This window comes from Felis catus, chromosome B2 (genome assembly GCF_018350175.1).
Source record: "Felis catus isolate Fca126 chromosome B2, F.catus_Fca126_mat1.0, whole genome shotgun sequence".
In the NCBI taxonomy this organism is placed as follows: Eukaryota; Metazoa; Chordata; class Mammalia; order Carnivora; family Felidae; genus Felis; species Felis catus.
The window spans coordinates 138543232-138560570 of NC_058372.1; the positions used below are offsets into that span (position 1 = coordinate 138543232).

General features: G+C 38.6%; 1 protein-coding gene across 6 annotated transcripts in view; it reads right to left on the reverse strand.

Annotated features, from left to right (window-relative positions):
- IPCEF1 (interaction protein for cytohesin exchange factors 1) overlaps positions 1-17339 on the reverse strand; it is a 182833-nt gene that overhangs the window by 121198 nt on the left and 44296 nt on the right. For all 6 annotated transcript variants that reach the window (XM_045058256.1, XM_019831406.2, XM_019831409.3 and 3 more), the window contains one exon: positions 4358-4401. The gene's annotated coding sequence lies outside the window, so the exon portion shown is untranslated. The remainder of the gene's footprint in view (positions 1-4357; positions 4402-17339) is intronic.

Below are 17339 nucleotides of genomic sequence, written 5' to 3' on the forward strand. Positions count from 1 at the left end.
TCAGAGCCTGGAGCCTGTTTCCGATTCTGTGTCTCCTTCTCTCTCTGCCCCTCCCCCGTTCATGCTCTGTCTCTCTCTGTCCCAAAAATAAATAAACGTTGAAAAAAAAATTAAAAAAAAATATTATTTAACCAGAAAAAATAATACCACAAATGTTAACCTGTTCTCTTGATAATTTGAAAAGCTTGTAGATTCTGTTTCAATCCTCTATATAAGTATTTTTTCAGCTAGCCAATTCTTTCTTTGTAATCCAGTGTCCCCATTCCTGGTCACATTGGTGTATTTTGTGCAAAAAAAAAATTACAAGCCTTCAGAAGAAAACATATGTGGTCATCTATTCCTTAACTGCCAGAGCATAGGAATTTAATATAGAGTTTATTTTAAACTAAGCCAATAAATCCTTGGAGTCCAAGTTGTTTTTCCATTAGAGGTATGAAACTTGGCCCCACATGTTTCTGTTCTGGAAAAAGTCCACTGACGCTCTGAATCACCTGGTAACATAAATTAACATTAAGTAGGTCTTAGAACATAGCCTTCATAGGCACAGCAGGAAAAAAATGAATTGGAAAAATATAACCTTACATTCAAAATGTATTCACTTCAAACTTCACAATATTCGCTGCCCAGTAGGAATATGTCAAAATAATTAGACAAGCATTCTGTACTTAACAATTCCATGAAAAGTGTTGGTTGGAATGTAAAATGGTACAGCTGTTGTGAAAAACAATTTAAAATTTAAAATAGAATTAACATATGATCCACCAATTCCACTTCTGGGTATTTACCCATAAGTATTTTAAAAGCAGGGTCGCAATGAGATATTTATACATCTATGCTTACAGCAACATTATTCACAATAGCTAAAATGTGGAAGCAACCCAAGTGTCTATCAATAGATAAATGGATAAGCAAAATGTGGTATATACACACAATGGAATATTATTTAGCCTTTTAAAGGAAGGAAATGTTGACATGTGCCAAAGCATGGATGAGCCCTGAGGGCATTAGGCTAAGTGAAATGAGCCAATCACAAAAAGAAAAATACTGTACAATTCCACTTACAGGAAGGACTTCCTAGCACGTCAAAATCTAAAGACAAAAAAATGTAATGATGGTTGCCAGGGACTGAGGGGAAGGGAAAAGAGGGGAAGAGAGTTATTGTTTAACAGGTGTAAAGTTTTAGTTCTACAAGATGAAAAGAGTTGCAGGGATGGATGGTGGTGATGGTTGCATGGTAACGTGAATGTGTTTAATACCACTGAATTTTACACTTAACAATGGCTCACACAGGGGGGGTGCCTGGGTGGCTCAGTCAGTTAAGCATCCTGGCTCTTGGTTTTGGCTCTTGGTTTTGGCTCAGGTCATAATCTCCATCCAGCACGGAGGCTACTTGGGATTCTCTCTCCCCCCCACCTCAGCCCCTCCCCTGCTCTCTCTCTCTCTCTCTTTTTCTCTCTCTCTCAGAATAAATAAATAAACTTTAAAAATGGCTCACACAGTAAATTTTATGGCTCACACAGTAAATTTTATGGTATGGGTATTTTACCACAATTTTAAAAAGTGAAGAAAAATTCTATGAAGAACTAAAAATAATCACAGAACCAGAAATGTAGGCATGTGAAAATGAGAATTAAATGTGAACTGCCTACTCCCATTACACACTTGGACTGAGAATTATGCCTTTAATATATCTGAGTGACTATAAAATCGCTTAATGACGATAGTAAAGATGAAAATTATTACTTTGCTTTTGCATCAAGTTGGAAGACATTGTATTACCCTAGTAGCTGTTCAAGACTTTCTCTTAGGTAAACATCTAGCTTTGCTAGAGAAATAATAATTTTTCTATTATTAATAAGCCCCTTTGTTGTAAAATCTTACGTCCAGAAGTGTTTAAATGCATGCAGAAAGGCCTATGTAAGGCAATGAGAGGAAGATGGAGAATTGGGCCCAGAAAATGAGGAAAAATGGTGTGACGGAAGTGACATCCACAATGTTGGGGTAAGTAGAAATTAATCAACAGTCTGAGCTTTGTCTTCACGTTGGCTTCAGGTAGAACCAAGACAGCATCAAGAAACTTGAAGAGGTTAGTTGCTAGAAACTCATAGAAATCATTGTCAGATGTATTGTACTCTTATGCATCATACATCTGGGGGATTAGTGACAACTGTGTAAGTATCTCCAAGAGGCACAGATGCCCCAGCTGATGACAGTATCATTCATTCATTACTATCAACTAACATTTGTTGAATGTCTATACACTATCTGTTGTTCCAAGAGCTATAGTCATATTAATTCATTAAATCCTTGCATCAGCTTTATGAGGTACTATTACTGTCTCCGTTCAACATGTGAGGAAAGTGAGGCACATAAATGTTAAGTAAAATGACCAAGGTCGTGTCAGAGACGAGATCAAACCCAGGCCGTCTGAGTTCAGAGACCATCATTTTCACCACTATACTCTGTCTCTGATTTTGTTCAGAGCAAGAATTTCTATAATCCTTAGCAAAACTGAGATTACCTAATGTGGTCATTGGCTAAGTATCATCATCCGTAAGAATTATCAAATTTTACATTACAAGAGACCAGAGAGTTCATCTAACCTGGTCTTTCTACCAACACAGGGTTCCCTCATAACATACCTTTTTCTGATAACAAGCTGGGCTCTTTCCAGTTACCTTTCATAATGAGGAGGCCCCTGATCTAAGGATCAGAAATGTTTTGCTAGAAAAAGTACTTGGTAATTGACAACTTCTAGAGATGGTAAAATCTACCATTTTTTTCAATACCTTCTGGTAACTAGTTTGTAAATCATCAATGAAAAATGTATGCATAAAAAGTATCCCTTAAAATTCCTCAACAAAGTATTGAATGATGGCCAATAAAGCATTCTTTACCATAGAAGGCAACGTGAGAGTTTTCTTGACCTGAATCACATAATGTGTCTCATGAATAAATATATATCTTAAGTACACACAAGTTGAAACAATAAGACTTTATGTGTTTGAAGACATCTAAACAGTAAACATATGCACCAAAACTAATTTTTTGTCAGTGACTTGGACAACAAGAACAATGGGTTTTAACAATTATAGAAGGAAAAGAGAGGGAGATGGTCACCAAAATGAATGATGGTGACTAATGGGTCATGGGTAGCAATGTTTCAAAGACAGTTGCAATATAATTGGGAGTGGTAGAAAATATGTACCAGGGTCAATAGTGATCATTCTTGTTATGGTTTGGCTAATAGAACAATAATAGTTAAATTCATATATTAATATTTTCTGAAAAATTACCAGACTTTCAGTTATATCCATAGAGTCACACACCAAAACAATGTGTCCTTGATAGATAGCTCTGAAAAGAATGTTTCCCATGCATTCCCCAGCAAGTTTAGAATTGTATTTCATCTTTAAAAAGGAATTAAACCAAACAAGAGATGGATGTCTTAGGAGCAAAGAAATACAATAATTCTTTTAAAATTATTTTATAAATATAAAATCAAAGGAAAAATGAGAACTACACACATATTCAAATAACTAGATCCATTAGTGCCTAGATCCATTAGTGATGAACTTTAAAGGCAAGAACATCTTAAGATTATCTTACTTTTATAATTATTAAATATAAATATTTTATTTGAATCAGTAGTAAATTTAGATCGGTAAATGCCTCATTTTCTAGGTCATTCAACTTGCACTTGAGCATCTAAACACATACTTGCTTATAAAGTAGGTTCTTCACACAATTATACATCTATGGTACTTTGGTAGTTATGGTATGTTCCTGACCACCAAGGAGATCAAAAAAGATCATTCCATATATAAATTGCTTTACTAAAAAATCCTCCCACTGAGGGGCGCCTGGGTGGCTCAGTTGGTTAAGCGTCCAACTTTAGCTCAGGTCATGATCTCACACTCTGTGAGTTCAAGGCCCGTGTCGGGCTCTGTGCTGACCGCTCAGAGCCTGGAGCCTGCTTCAGATTCTGTGTCTCCCTCTCTCTCTGCCCCTCCCCTGCTCATGCTCTGTCTCTCTCTGCCTCAAAAATAAATAAAAACATTAAAAAAATTTTTTTTTAAATAAAAAAAAAAACCCTCCCACCGAAAAGCAATTACCACCATGAATCCACTTTCAAGAGAAATCCAGAGGACCAAAGATGAGTGGTTATTCATTAATACTATTAGCTTCCCTCTGCATTAATATTAGGCAAAGCATAAATATTGGCTGTTACAGGAAAATAAACACAGACTATTACAACTGTTTCACAAATTAGAATAACAAAGTAGAGTACAGGCCCTTCAGTTCATAAAAGTCACTAAAAGAAAGAATTCATTTTGAGGAATTTTCAATTACATACCAAAAAGCTGTGAGTGTCCTCGTTCCAGCTCTTTTGCCTCTGATCTGTACAAGAAAAAGACAAGAAAGGGGTCATAATATTACTGCCTGGACCCAACTGCCTAGGAGGAAGTCAGAATCCTATTACATCCAAGAAGAGGTAACAAAATAATAACTCACTCATCAGAATAACTATCCAAATAAAAAATGAGACAAAAAGTTCCATCTCCCCAAAAAGAACAAGACCTAGGTAGTAAACTAGCAGGAAACTCATTAAACTGAGATCCCCTGGAACTGAATGTTTTCTAAAAGATAAAGTGAAAATAATGTTCAAATCCCTTTTAACACTCCTCAAGATATATTTTTACTTTGCTTTTAAGTATCTTGAAAGATGTGCACATGGATTTAGAACTTCCATCTGTTTTCCTGGAATTCTGTCAGTGGGAAAATGTTTCATATTAGTAATAATCATCCCACTCATTGCCTAAATCATAAGTTTTTAAAAGTACAGGTTTTTGTAAGACTTCATTTTTTAGAGCAGTTTTAGGTTTACAGTAAAACTGAGAGGAGGGCACAGAGATGTCCCCTATGTCCCCTGCCTGCCCATGTGCATAGTCTCCCCCATTATTAACATCATTCACCAGAACAGTATATATATTTTTTTTACCAAGGATGAACCTACACTGACACATCATAATTAGCTAAAGTCCATAGTTTACCTTACAGTTCACTATTTGTGTTGTACACTCTGTTTATAGAAAAATGTACAATGACCTGTATCTATCATTATATCATATGTTATAATATCATATGATATAATATTATAGCATTTTCATCACCCTCAAAGTCCTCAGTGCTCTGTGTATTCATTCATTTCTCCCACCCCTACAACCACTGAACTTTTATTGTCTCCATAGTTTTGCCTTTTCCAGAACGTCACATAGCTGTAATCATATAGTATGTAGCCTTCTCATACGGGCTCCTTTCACCTAGTAATACGCATTAAAGTTTCCTCTGCGTCTTTTCATGGCTCAATAACATATTTCTTTTGAGCACTTACTAATATTCCATTTGCCAAATGTATCAGTTTCTTTATCCCTTCACCTACTGAAGGGCATCTTGGTTGCTTCCAAGTTTTAGCAGTTGTGAATAAGCTGCTGTAAACATCCATGTGCAGATTTTTGTGTGGACATAAGTTTTCAATAGGGAAAATCAATGAAACCAAAAGCTGGTTCTTTGAAAAGATCAATAAAATCAATTAACCTCAAGCCAGACTAACTGAGAAAAAAAATGAGAGAAGACACAAGTTACTAATATCAGAAATGAAAGAGGTGATATGACCATGGAAATTGATTAATTGCCTGTTTTCCATTTCATTGACTTTTGCTAATATTATTCTTTCTTTTCTTCTTACTTTGGATTTAATTTGTTCTTCTAAGTTCCCAAAATGGAAACTTAGGTTATTGATTTTAGATCTTTCTTCTTTTCTAATATATGCATTCCATTCTATAAATTGCCTTCAAGCACCACTTTTGCTGCAAGATTCTTCTTTTTTAAGCCTATGTATTTATACCTCACGGTACAATGAGATGGTAGAAAAACATGATCTGTAAAGGACAGATATATTTCAGGAAGATCTGTTTTTTAATGACTCAAGTGTTTTGAGGATTTAGGTTTTTTAACTTTATAAATTTTCCTCCAAGTTTTCATTTTGAAAAAAATTTTAAACTACAGAAAAGCTGTGGGAATATTTGACAATGAACACCTGGAAAGCCTTCACTAGATTCCAGAGTTATTACCATGTTGCCACATTGGCTTTATTTCTCTGTCTATATATGTAAATATTTTACCAAAGCATTTGAGAATTACTTACAAAGATGGTTCATCCCTAAGAACTCTAGCATGGCTATCACCCCACACCTGTCAGAATGGCTAAAATCAACAACACAAGAAACAATAGGTGTTGTCAAGGATGTGGAGAAAAGGGGACTCTTTTGCACTGTTGATGGGAATGCAAACTGGTGCAGCCACTCTGGAAAACAGTATGAAAGTTCCTCAAAAAGTTAGAAATAGGGGCGCCTGGGTGGTGCAGTCGGTTAAGCGTCCGACTTCAGCCAGGTCACAATCTCACGGTCCGTGAGTTCGAGCCCCGCGTCGGGCTCTGGGCTGATGGCTCAGAGCCTGGAGCCTGTTTCTGATTCTGTGTCTCCCTCTCTCTCTGCCCCTCCCCTGTTCATGCTCTGTCTCTCTCTGTCCCGAAAATAAATAAACGTTGAAAAAAAAATTAAAAAAAAAAAAAAGTTAGAAATATAACTACCCTATGAATCAGCAATTGCACTACTGGGTGTTTATCCAAAGAATACTAAATTACTAACCCAAAGGGATACATATACCCCAATGTTTTATAGCAGCTTTATCTACAATAGCCAAATTATGGAAACAACCCAAGTGGAAGAGGTGATGTGTGTGTGTGTGTGTGTGTGTGTGTGTGTGTGTGTGTGATGGAATGTTACTCAGCCATAAAAAAGAATGAAGTCTTGCCATTTGGAATGACATGGATGGAGCTAGAGAGTATTAACTAAGCGAAGTAAGTCAGTCAGAGAAAAACAAATACCATATGATTTCACTCATATGTGGAATTTAAGAAACAAAGCAAACAAAGAGGGGGGGAAAAAGAGAGGGGGGAGGCAAACCAAGAAACAAATCTTAACTCTAGAGAACAAAATGATAGTTACCAAAGGGAGATGGTTGGGGGGATGGGTTAAATAAGTGATGGATATTAAGGAGTGCACTTGTGATGAGATGAGCACCGGGTGATGTAAAGGAAGTGTTGAATCACTATATTGTATACCTGAAACTAACATCACAGTGTATGCTAACTAACTGGAATTTAAATAAAAACTAAAAAGCACAACTTTAGTATGTACCTCCTAAGAACAAATATCCTACCATAACTACAAAATAATAAACACACTTAGGAAGTTTGATGTGATATTATTACCTAACATGCAGTTCATATTTTCCCAATTGTCTCAGTCTGGGTATTTATTATATTTTATTTTAAATCCAGGATTCAATCAAGGATCACTATTGTATATATTGTCATATGTATATATTTCCTTTGTCTTTGACAATTGACATTTTTGTAGAGTCCACACCAGTTGTTTTTTGTGTAATGTCCCTCAAATTAAGTTTATCTAATTGTCTCCTCACAATTACACTCAGGTGACAATTTTAGCAGAGGCACACATGTGAAGTTGGAATGCTTTTCTTCTTTATATACATTAGAAAAAGTACAAAATAGGTTGGATTAATATTTTCTTTCAATCACTTAATAACACTTCACGATTGCCTCCTGCAAAGTAAATTAGTGTCACAGTTTGCAATTTACAAAACGCTTTGACATGGATTCATTTACTCAATTTGCACAACTCCACCAGGTAGGTATTTTTAATCACCTTTTCTGTTTGAATGAAAATGTATCCAAGTTTATAGAACTACGAAGACTATATCTGTGGCCAAAATTTAAGCATAGTCATACTGTAAATCTCATCCTGAGTAAGAAGCCCTGTGCTTTCATATCAAATAAATCTAGACAATTTTTCTTTTACAACCTGCACTCACCATCGTCCTAGCTTTGTACCTTACAGTTTTAGTATGTTAAATTACAAGGCAACGTAATATTATGCCTTATCAAAACATTTTCTAACTATTGTGATTTGAAATTACAATAATCAAGTCAGAAACAATATAAAAGGAGATGAATGTTAGCCGTATTGAATGCCAAGGAATTGGCTTTTGTTCACTTTTATGTCTTTGCATTTGGTGCAACTGGTAATTCACCAGCTCTTCTTTTCTCCCCAGAGCAAGACTTTTTCTTTCTTTCTTTTTCTTTCTTTCTTTCTTTCTTTCTTTCTTTCTTTCTTTCTTCCTTCCTTCCTTCCTTCCTTCCTTCCTTCCTTCCTTTCTTTCTTTCTTTCTTCTTTCTTTCTTTCTTTCTGTCAATTCCTTCTGCTTCCCAAAGCATGAAAACAACATTGTCTCATAGCATAGTAATCAGTATTGGGACAAGAACTTCTAAGCATATGAAATTAATTACTTTTTAATTTTCCTTTTACTTTTGGACCACACAGTCCCAATATTGTTTAGTTTAGGATAAAATTAAGAAAAGGTTTTTTTTAATTTTTTTTTTAACGTTTATTTATTTTTGAGGCAGAGAGAGACAGAGCATGAATGGGGGAGGGTCAGAGAGAGGGAGACACAGAATCCGAAACAGGCTCCAGGCTCTGAGCTGTCAGCACAGAGCCCGACGCGGGGCTCGAACTCACGGACCACGAGATCGTGACCTGAGCCGAAGATGGACGCTTAACCGACTGAGCCACCCAGGCGCCCCAAGAAAAGTTTTGGTTATCAGTATATGTAACTTGATTCACAACCAATGCATAGTTCCTTAAGTAGACATTCCAGCCAGAAAGAACACAAACGGGTTTTCTTCTCTGTGAGTCATGGGTCGTCATGGAAGTAAAAGCCAGACAACTTTTATAGTAATACCGAAATTTAAAAAGCAGTATCACTCCTGTCCAGGGAAGGTGCCTGGGTGGTATTACACTCAGACCACCAGGCCTATCTGGGTGGTATTTACCCTCAGACATACTATCTAAATCATATGGAGTTTGGAAAGATCTTGAGGGAGCAGGGTGACATTTTCCACTGATGAAAGCCACTTTGCCCCCTCCAAGGAGCCTGAAGCTGAGATGACAGATCAAGGTCCACTTACTCTTTCATCCATGGACAATTTATCAGCACTCAGTGATCTGAATGCCTCATTCCAAAGTAAAAGAGTAATTTCAAATGCCTAAATAGTGGGTGTGATATTACTGTCTTTGTCCAGTGTTCAATTTCATATAGAAGCAGAGACAGAAACCTGAAAATACTTAACGAAGGAATAAATCTCTTTTTTTTTTCAACTTGCACAGAGTTCTGCAAGCATATTATTTTCTTGTGAACTGGCATATTATTCATCTCCTTAAAAGAAAAATCTATATTTTAATCCTAGGAAAAGCATTATTCTCATTCTTCATTTGGATTAGTGTTCTAGGCCAAATACAGTAAAGGAAGTTGCATCTGATAATTATGGCTTCAGTATATAAATTGTAGCCAGACAGAACGAGTGATGAAAATTTCTTCAGCTATACAGTCTTTAATAGAACATGTATCATTCATTTTTTTCCACCAATCCTCAACAGACTATTATCTTCAAATAACAATGAGAGGCTGCCTGCAGTTAATTTAATCACTGTAATTTCCTCCCAAATAAAGACTGATGTCTACTGAAAATTATTCCAATTATGTCTTTGAAAATGAGTTCAAAATTGTTAAAATTACTACTTTCAATACTATATTAACCTCCACCAAGTGTTATTAGTTATTCTCACGATCTTCCTGGAGCAAAAAATGACATTGCTGCCAGTTTTTTTATTCGGTAAAAATTCAACTTCGAGATGCCACAAATATTTTTAAAACTTTGCTCAAGTTCAATCAGCCTAAGGTTTAATCTAACCTTTTTCTAATACATCCTGGGAAGCAATTTCTCTGCTTAAAAACAAAAACACAGCCAAAATTCATTACATTGGATCACATAAAATCAAATTACATAACCACTTGAAAATAAGTAGGGAGAAGGGATCTCCCAGAAACAATGATGAAGATAAAAATAGGCAACACTTACTGAACGCTGATTATTACTCAATTTGCACAGGCATGTGCTAAATGCTGTATGATCATTTCGTTTTCACAACAACCCCAATGAAGCTGGTCCTGGTTTTATTCCCATTTTGCAGATGAAGACTTCTGCTCTGGCTGGTGTTTCCTGCTCACAGGTGGCTGCTGTGAGCCTCCAACCTCTGCCAGACCACCCCCCTACACACACACACACACACCTGTTTCTGACCATTACTTTTTTAAAAATTTTTTTTTAAATGTTTATTTTTGAGAGAGAGAGAGAGACAGAGCGTGAGTCGAGGAGGGCCAGAGAGAGGGGGAGATACAGAATCGAAAGTTGTCAGCACAGAGTCCGACTTGGGCTGACAGACCGGGAGATCATGACCTGAGCCAAAGTGGGCCACTTAACTCACTGAGCCACCCAGGTGCCCCTGTTTCTGACCATTACTTTGACGAGGACTCTCCACAGTGATGCATGCCTTCCTTTGGCCACAGCTCTCGCCCTTAGGAGTCCACAGACACTCTAGAAGAGAGAGGGGGGCTACGGCGGGGCAAGAACGGGGAGAGTCAAGGCCAGAGCAACGCTTCCTGCCACGCGGCCAGACTTCCTCACCCATCTAGGCTTTTACCAGGGTTCCCAAGGTTCTCCCCGTCCAGCTCCTTTTGGGGACCCGGGCTTCAGTCACGTGTGTAATGTCTAAATCTCAACTGCGGAAAAGTTTAGCCCCTCTTCCCCAGGGCTTGGGACCCCGTGCGGTGCACCTGATTCAGCCCGAGTCCTTTCTGAAGCGGTCCAGCTGCTCACCCAGCGCTCTCTGCCTGCGGGAGGCCACCTGCTTTGACGCGCGTGCGCATTAGCAGTGGGCTGGCTGCAGCCTAACCTCGCAGATCTTGCTGGCCGACTCTCACCCGGACACGGTTCAAGATAGTGTTACTTTCAATAATTTGGAATAATTATAAACTATAACAAACAAATATGAATTATTCCAAATTATTAGCTGCGCGTAGGAGGCAAAATGCATGACTCTCGAACTTATCCATGTTTGACCCTTGATGTACTGTGAGCTCTGTGATACATTTGATGACGATGAAGTCAAAGCACTGGGAACAAGAAAAGGACGAAGAGGAAGTTGAAGGAAAGGAGGCCGCGGGGGTGAGGAATTTCAAGGGTGTATTATTGGAGGGACTTTGACCGCCAGAAAGCGGCATGAGGCTGGGACGCGAGCTGCCCCAGAAGGGGGACATAAAGAAGGCAGGAGAATTCTAAGAACAAAATTCACTTCAGAATTTTGCCACTCCCTACTCTGCTTCTCCCAGAGGCCAAAATCACATCTTTTAACCTTAGTCCACCCCCAAAGTTCTGCCACCTTCCCTAGGCACTCCCCTGAGTAGAGACTCATCCGTGTCAACTTCCTCCAGGGAGGAAAATTCTTCTGTACCTCTCTCTGACCAAACTGTGTGTGTATTCCACATAAAATGCTGTTTGCCTGGATATCAGTGTCCTGGGTTTTGGGTAAAGGCAATGAACACACTAAAGAGAAAGAGACTGACGGGAGCCGCCCACGCCCAACTTCCTGTGGTGGGAGGGAGGAGTAGCTGCAGGAGTAGCCTGCAGGTGCTAAATGTTTATTACACAGTACATCTTTCCCCTTCTCTTCTCTTCCCTATTGGTCTAAAGTCACTACATTTCTAGCTGTTTGGTCCTTCTTGCCTAGAGCTGCCTCTTGATCATCACCATGGCTTGATTAAACCCATAGTTGATATGCACGTCTGACAATGGTGCCTTCTATTGAGTGTTGTTGGAAGGCACATTTTCAGGACCCGTGTTCAGCATGTCCTTACCACAAGGTTGGCTCTGCCAGTAATTACAGCATCTATTCCACTTCTTAGAAATAAAACTTTTGATACCAGAAAAAAAAATTGTCTGCCTTGTTATAAACTTTAAAACGCAATAGAAAAGTTACTAAAAAACGAAAATCACCTATAATCTCAAAGCGCAGAGACCCCCATTCTTAATGTGTTTTTCCTGCCCCATTTTCTTTCCATTCATTTGGAAAATTTATAATGCAACCAGAGGTATTCTGTACATACAGCTCTGTGTCTACAAGGCCTAATCGTAGAGCTCGGCATGGATGTGGATTACAGCTAATATTTGAGCTGCTTGACAACACACATTTAGAACCTTTAATCACAGCAGAGGCCGTGACATTCCACTAACTTTGTCAGGCATGTATGAGATTTTTAGGCAGCACCCTAATGAGCCGTAATGTTCTGAAGAGCATTCTTTTCTTATCTCAGTTGTTGAGCAGGAGATCCTAGGGTGCAGAATAATCTGAAAGTCCACATGTACCTTTTCAGTGTTTGAAAACCAGCACATAAAGCACAAAAGTGCCTTTGAGAACAAGATCAGTAACATTTTTAAGGCTCAAAGGTCGGAGCAACCTCAAATATTTCATGGTTTAAAGGTGTTGTTTGCTTTTAGGGAAAGAGCCACATAAACAGCAGAATGCAAAGATTGTTTACCTCAAATTCACTGTTAAAGGAAAGCCTAAGATTCAGGATCATCCGGCCCAATTTTAGAGAACCTTAAAATAATTTCCTTAAAAAAATTTAAGGACACATTAGAAAATATATTGGCGTGATATTTCACATACACACCACCTTAACAATTTCTCAAGTTGTCCCTCAAGTGTCTTTTTAGAATTGGTTTGTAGAAAACTTAATAATAACTCAAGCTAAATTTAAGCCAGCCGCTTAACTTTAACTTCCCAAACACTTCATGAGTTATTATATAATCAATTATATAATCTCAAATCAAGAGGACATTTTTATTTGTTGAGAATGTGCCAAGTTAATTCGACTGAAAAATGATGCAAACCCAAAAGAAAGCAAAGGAAGTGGAGAGTAGCCTTCCTTTAAAAGATGAAAAACTGTTAAGGGTCTCCTCTCCTTTCAATGGAGTACGACCAACTCCTATTTAGATCACCAGCATCAACATTTCTCCTTTTCTCTTCTCTCCCTCCCTCCCTCCATTCTCTCTCTCTCTCTCTCTCTCTCTCTCTCTCTCTCACACACACACACACACACACACAATATCAAAGGAATAAAGGACACCTGTATTTCTATTTGTTGGGGTACTTCACCCAGAAGCTCTCAGCAAATATCACAGAAAGGTTGTGACTCATCCATGACTTAAAATGCTGTCATCAATGGTTAGCCTCCTGAAACTCTGAATAGTCAGTCCCCAGCAAGTGCTTCATGAAGTTGGGTATGTGCTCTGTGCCCAACCACGTGACAGTTCTGTGTGGGCAAAGGAAGAGCCTCGGGAAGGGCTGCTGAGTGCCTGGGCAGGATGGACGTCTCTGCACTTGTTGGTTTCACCTTGGACTCCAGAGCACACTTGTCTCCAAAGAAAGAGTTCTATGACTTAAAAAAAAAACTCTTTAGAAATTGTGACTCTATATCCTTCCTCTAATTGATTTTATCTAATTTATTTTTCCAAAATTCAGACATTCTATGCCTAAATAATTTATAAGATCCATCATTGGATTAGTACATAGAAAATGAAAACCCATTTTTAGAATTGTTATAAACCATTTGAAGCTAACACGGACATATTACCACATCCAGTCCACCACCTCATCGCTCATTTTCTGAGCCCTTATGTACAAAGGAGGAAATTTCTCCCACTACTGTATATGGTGTTCACATCTCCTTCCAGAAGGAAAGGACAGATTCTCTCCATCTCCATTAAAAATAAAATGCAGGTTTGGCCTCTTTGTGGATAAAGACCAAAAAAGAGGAAATTTTAGGTTAAATCATTATACTAAGAGGATTCTCACTTATTCTGAATCTCTGAACATTTTTATTTTCAATTTATTTGAATGTAGGCATTGAGAGAAATGGATTTTTTTTCTTTAACAAACAAGCAAATAGATACATCCCATCCAAAATATATTCAAATAAACACTGTACTTCCCGTGGGCTTTGAAGAAGCAGACATTTCATGTACCTTAGCAATGTATTCTGCTTTTTGATGAAATCAACAGACACTCCCCTTCCATAGGTAATACAATTATAATTATTATATTCAAAAACAATAGCTTTTATGGTTGCCAGCCAGGAGTGTTAAACCCTAGCTGGCTTTGGAGAAGTTACCTTGGTTCTTGAACCCTGGAAAGAAGAGCTACAGACCAACTATTCTAAACCCAAAGTAAATTTCTTTGTTACACTTAACTCCACATTTAACTGGCTTGTAATCAGTAAATCTATAAAATAAGTTAACTCAGCCACTTTCCAAAGCATATATTTTACAGCCAGTTACCTTGGGGCATTTGCCAGAAAGTTATATTAATCAGTTAAAATATTCCATGTGTGCTATACTGCGTTTTATAGTTGAAATGAGCGTACAGTCCTATCAGGTTTCAATTTTCCATCATAAAAATCACTGTAGTCATATTGTGGTCCATGTGTCTGTGGCCTTAAATACCCTTGTATCTATGAATGGAAACAGATCCCAAACCGTTCCAAGTAGCCTTTTCTCATGCTGCTCTCAGGCTGGTGTGTTCTGAGGTATTTGTCTTATTGGAACCTACGGTAAGATTATTCTGCAATTGGGAATGGAGTCTTTCCAGAAGAGAGTATGCATTCCCAGTGTCAAAATACTTGGAAAGATTTGGACTCTGAGACACGGTAAGAAAATGTCCCTCTTCTTTTCTGTCTTGGCCTTGCCCTCGTGAGCCTATACCCTAAGGAATCTTACTAGAGGACTCTATGGAGGTGCTATAAAGACGGCTGCAGCCTCATGGAGGCAGTCTTTCGAGTGGGCTGAGAGAGGCAAGTGAAAAAACTCTCATGAGGGTGAGCTGTGGCCTACCAGTGCTGAGAGCAGGCATTTCTAGAGATGGACATACTCGTTTTGTAGTTAATGGGATATACTTATGTTGCTCATACTCTCTTCCATGTATAGTTATTACTAGTAGTTCAAGTATGGTGATAACTTCCAGGAACACTCAACTTCCCACTGGCCAATTCCCCTGGCACGGTGACGTGCTGGCTCAGGGCCAGAGGTCATATTACAGTATAAACAAGTCCCATGTCTCCCTGTGTCTATGGAAGGTGGAGACAAATAAGGCTTCTAATGCACAGAACCAGAAACAAGTTTATGGGAATTCTTCCAGATTGTAAAGCTCATAGTTGAAAGAAACATAAGACAGAAATCCTAAAACTTACATTCCCAGTAATCAACTGGGAAGCCAGAGGTTTTCTAAACAATCAATCAAAAACAAAAAAACAAAAACAGAACAATTCTGATCAACTCATGCTAGATGACAGACTGGATTTTCTATGTTCTGTGTTCTATTTTCTATGTTCTCTAGACAAAATGTCTTTACAAAATCATTATATGAAGAAGCAGCCAAATATCCCACAGCCAAAAATGTAGGAGAATGTGTTTTAAGATATGTCAGATAGGTAATTTTAAAATTATCTTATTTTTCTGAATAATGTGTTGCTTTTGGTATTTTGTCAGCTTTTTAAAATCTGAAATTTATTCTCATTTCTGTCTGTCTCTTAAATATTAAGTTTCTCACAATTCTCTCTTTGTAATTTTGTATTATTTCTCCCACAGAAGACTCTCCAAGTTGTATAAGATTCAGGCCCCACACAGTCTGGATCCACCCCGGCAATCCGATTCCTCACAGGACAACTTGGTCTCAGATGGATGGACTCTGGCAAATGACGAGGTGGTGGTGGAGGAGGTTGGGGAGGGGCCTGGAAGCTGTACCCACATTTGGGTGGTCATCTCCTTAGAGGGTATCTAGATGCCATCGTGGTCGTCAGAGATTTGTGATGTCCTCCAAGGAGCATGAGAATTTCAGGCACAAGATTTGAGGCTGTCTCTGATCCAGGCATCCCTCCAACCTTGAAATATTAGCATTGTATTTTGTGCTGTTAAACGTGCCTGCAGGTTTCTTGTTCTCCAAGCTGGGGAAGCATTTGGTTAATCTGCAGCATAGAAGATCTGCATTCCCCTGCTTGCCAAGAGCCTTAAATCCAACTGGCTGGTTCTCAATCCATGTCAAACACTCAGTTACAATAAGCAGCACTTACATAATATGCCTAAAGGCATATCCATTACTCTATATCCCAGAGTTATTTACTACTCAAAGTGCTGAGGCTTTAAGAGGTCTGTGATTCCTTAAAATGGTAGGCAGAATTTAATAATGTGTGTCTGTATTTGTAGCTCTCATCAGACTCTCAAATTGGTCTGTGACATGTAAAAATGAATAATCTGCATTTCAAGAATAAGTACCTCCAAGGGGATGGTACCAAAAAAAGTAATAATGATACTTTATACCTCCAAAATGGTGTTAAAAACTATACTAGATTTAAAAAAAATTTTTTTCTGTTTTAGAGAGAGAGAGAGAGAGAGAGAACATGTGAGTGAGTGAGGGAGAGGGGCAGAGGGAGAGAGAGAGAGAAACAGAGAGAGAGAGAATCTCAAGCAGGCCCCATGCCAAGCAAGGAGCCCAATGAGAGGCTCGATCCCACAACTCTGGGATCATGACCTGAACAGAAATCAAGAGCTGGACGCTCAACCAACTGGGCCACTCAGGCACCCCTACACTAGATATTTTTCTTTTTCTTTTTAATTTTTTTTTAACGTTTATTTATTTTTGAGACAGAGAGAGACAGAGCATGAACGGGGGAGGGGCAGAGAGAGAGGGAGACACAGAATCGGAAGCAGGCTCCAGGCTCTGAGCCATTAGCCCAGAGCCCGACACGGGGCTCGAACTCACGGACCGCGAAATCGTGACCTGAGCCAAAGTCGGACGCTTAACCGACTGAGCCACCCAGGCGCCCCTACACTAGGTATTTTTCAATCCATTTCTATATTAAGCTGGGCCAGCAGAAACATATGTCATTGATTTACACTGAGAAATGATAAGAGACAGCCCAAAGAAATAAAGGAAGCTTTTAAAAGTACTATTAATTTCATTACACACTGTATCATCACTATGGACTGAATTGAGTTCCCCTCAAAATTCATAGTTTAAAGCTCTAAGCCCCCAGTATGAAGATGTTTTGAGATGGGCCTTTCAGAGGTAATTGGGTCACAAGCATGTAGACCTCATTATGGGCTTAGTCCTCTTAGAGAAGAAGAGACAAGAGAGCACACTCTCTCCTCCCTAGGAAGACAAAGCAGCAAGATGGCCATCTGCAAGCTGGATAGAGAGATGTCACCAGAACCTGACCATCTGGGCACCCTGATCTAGGACGTC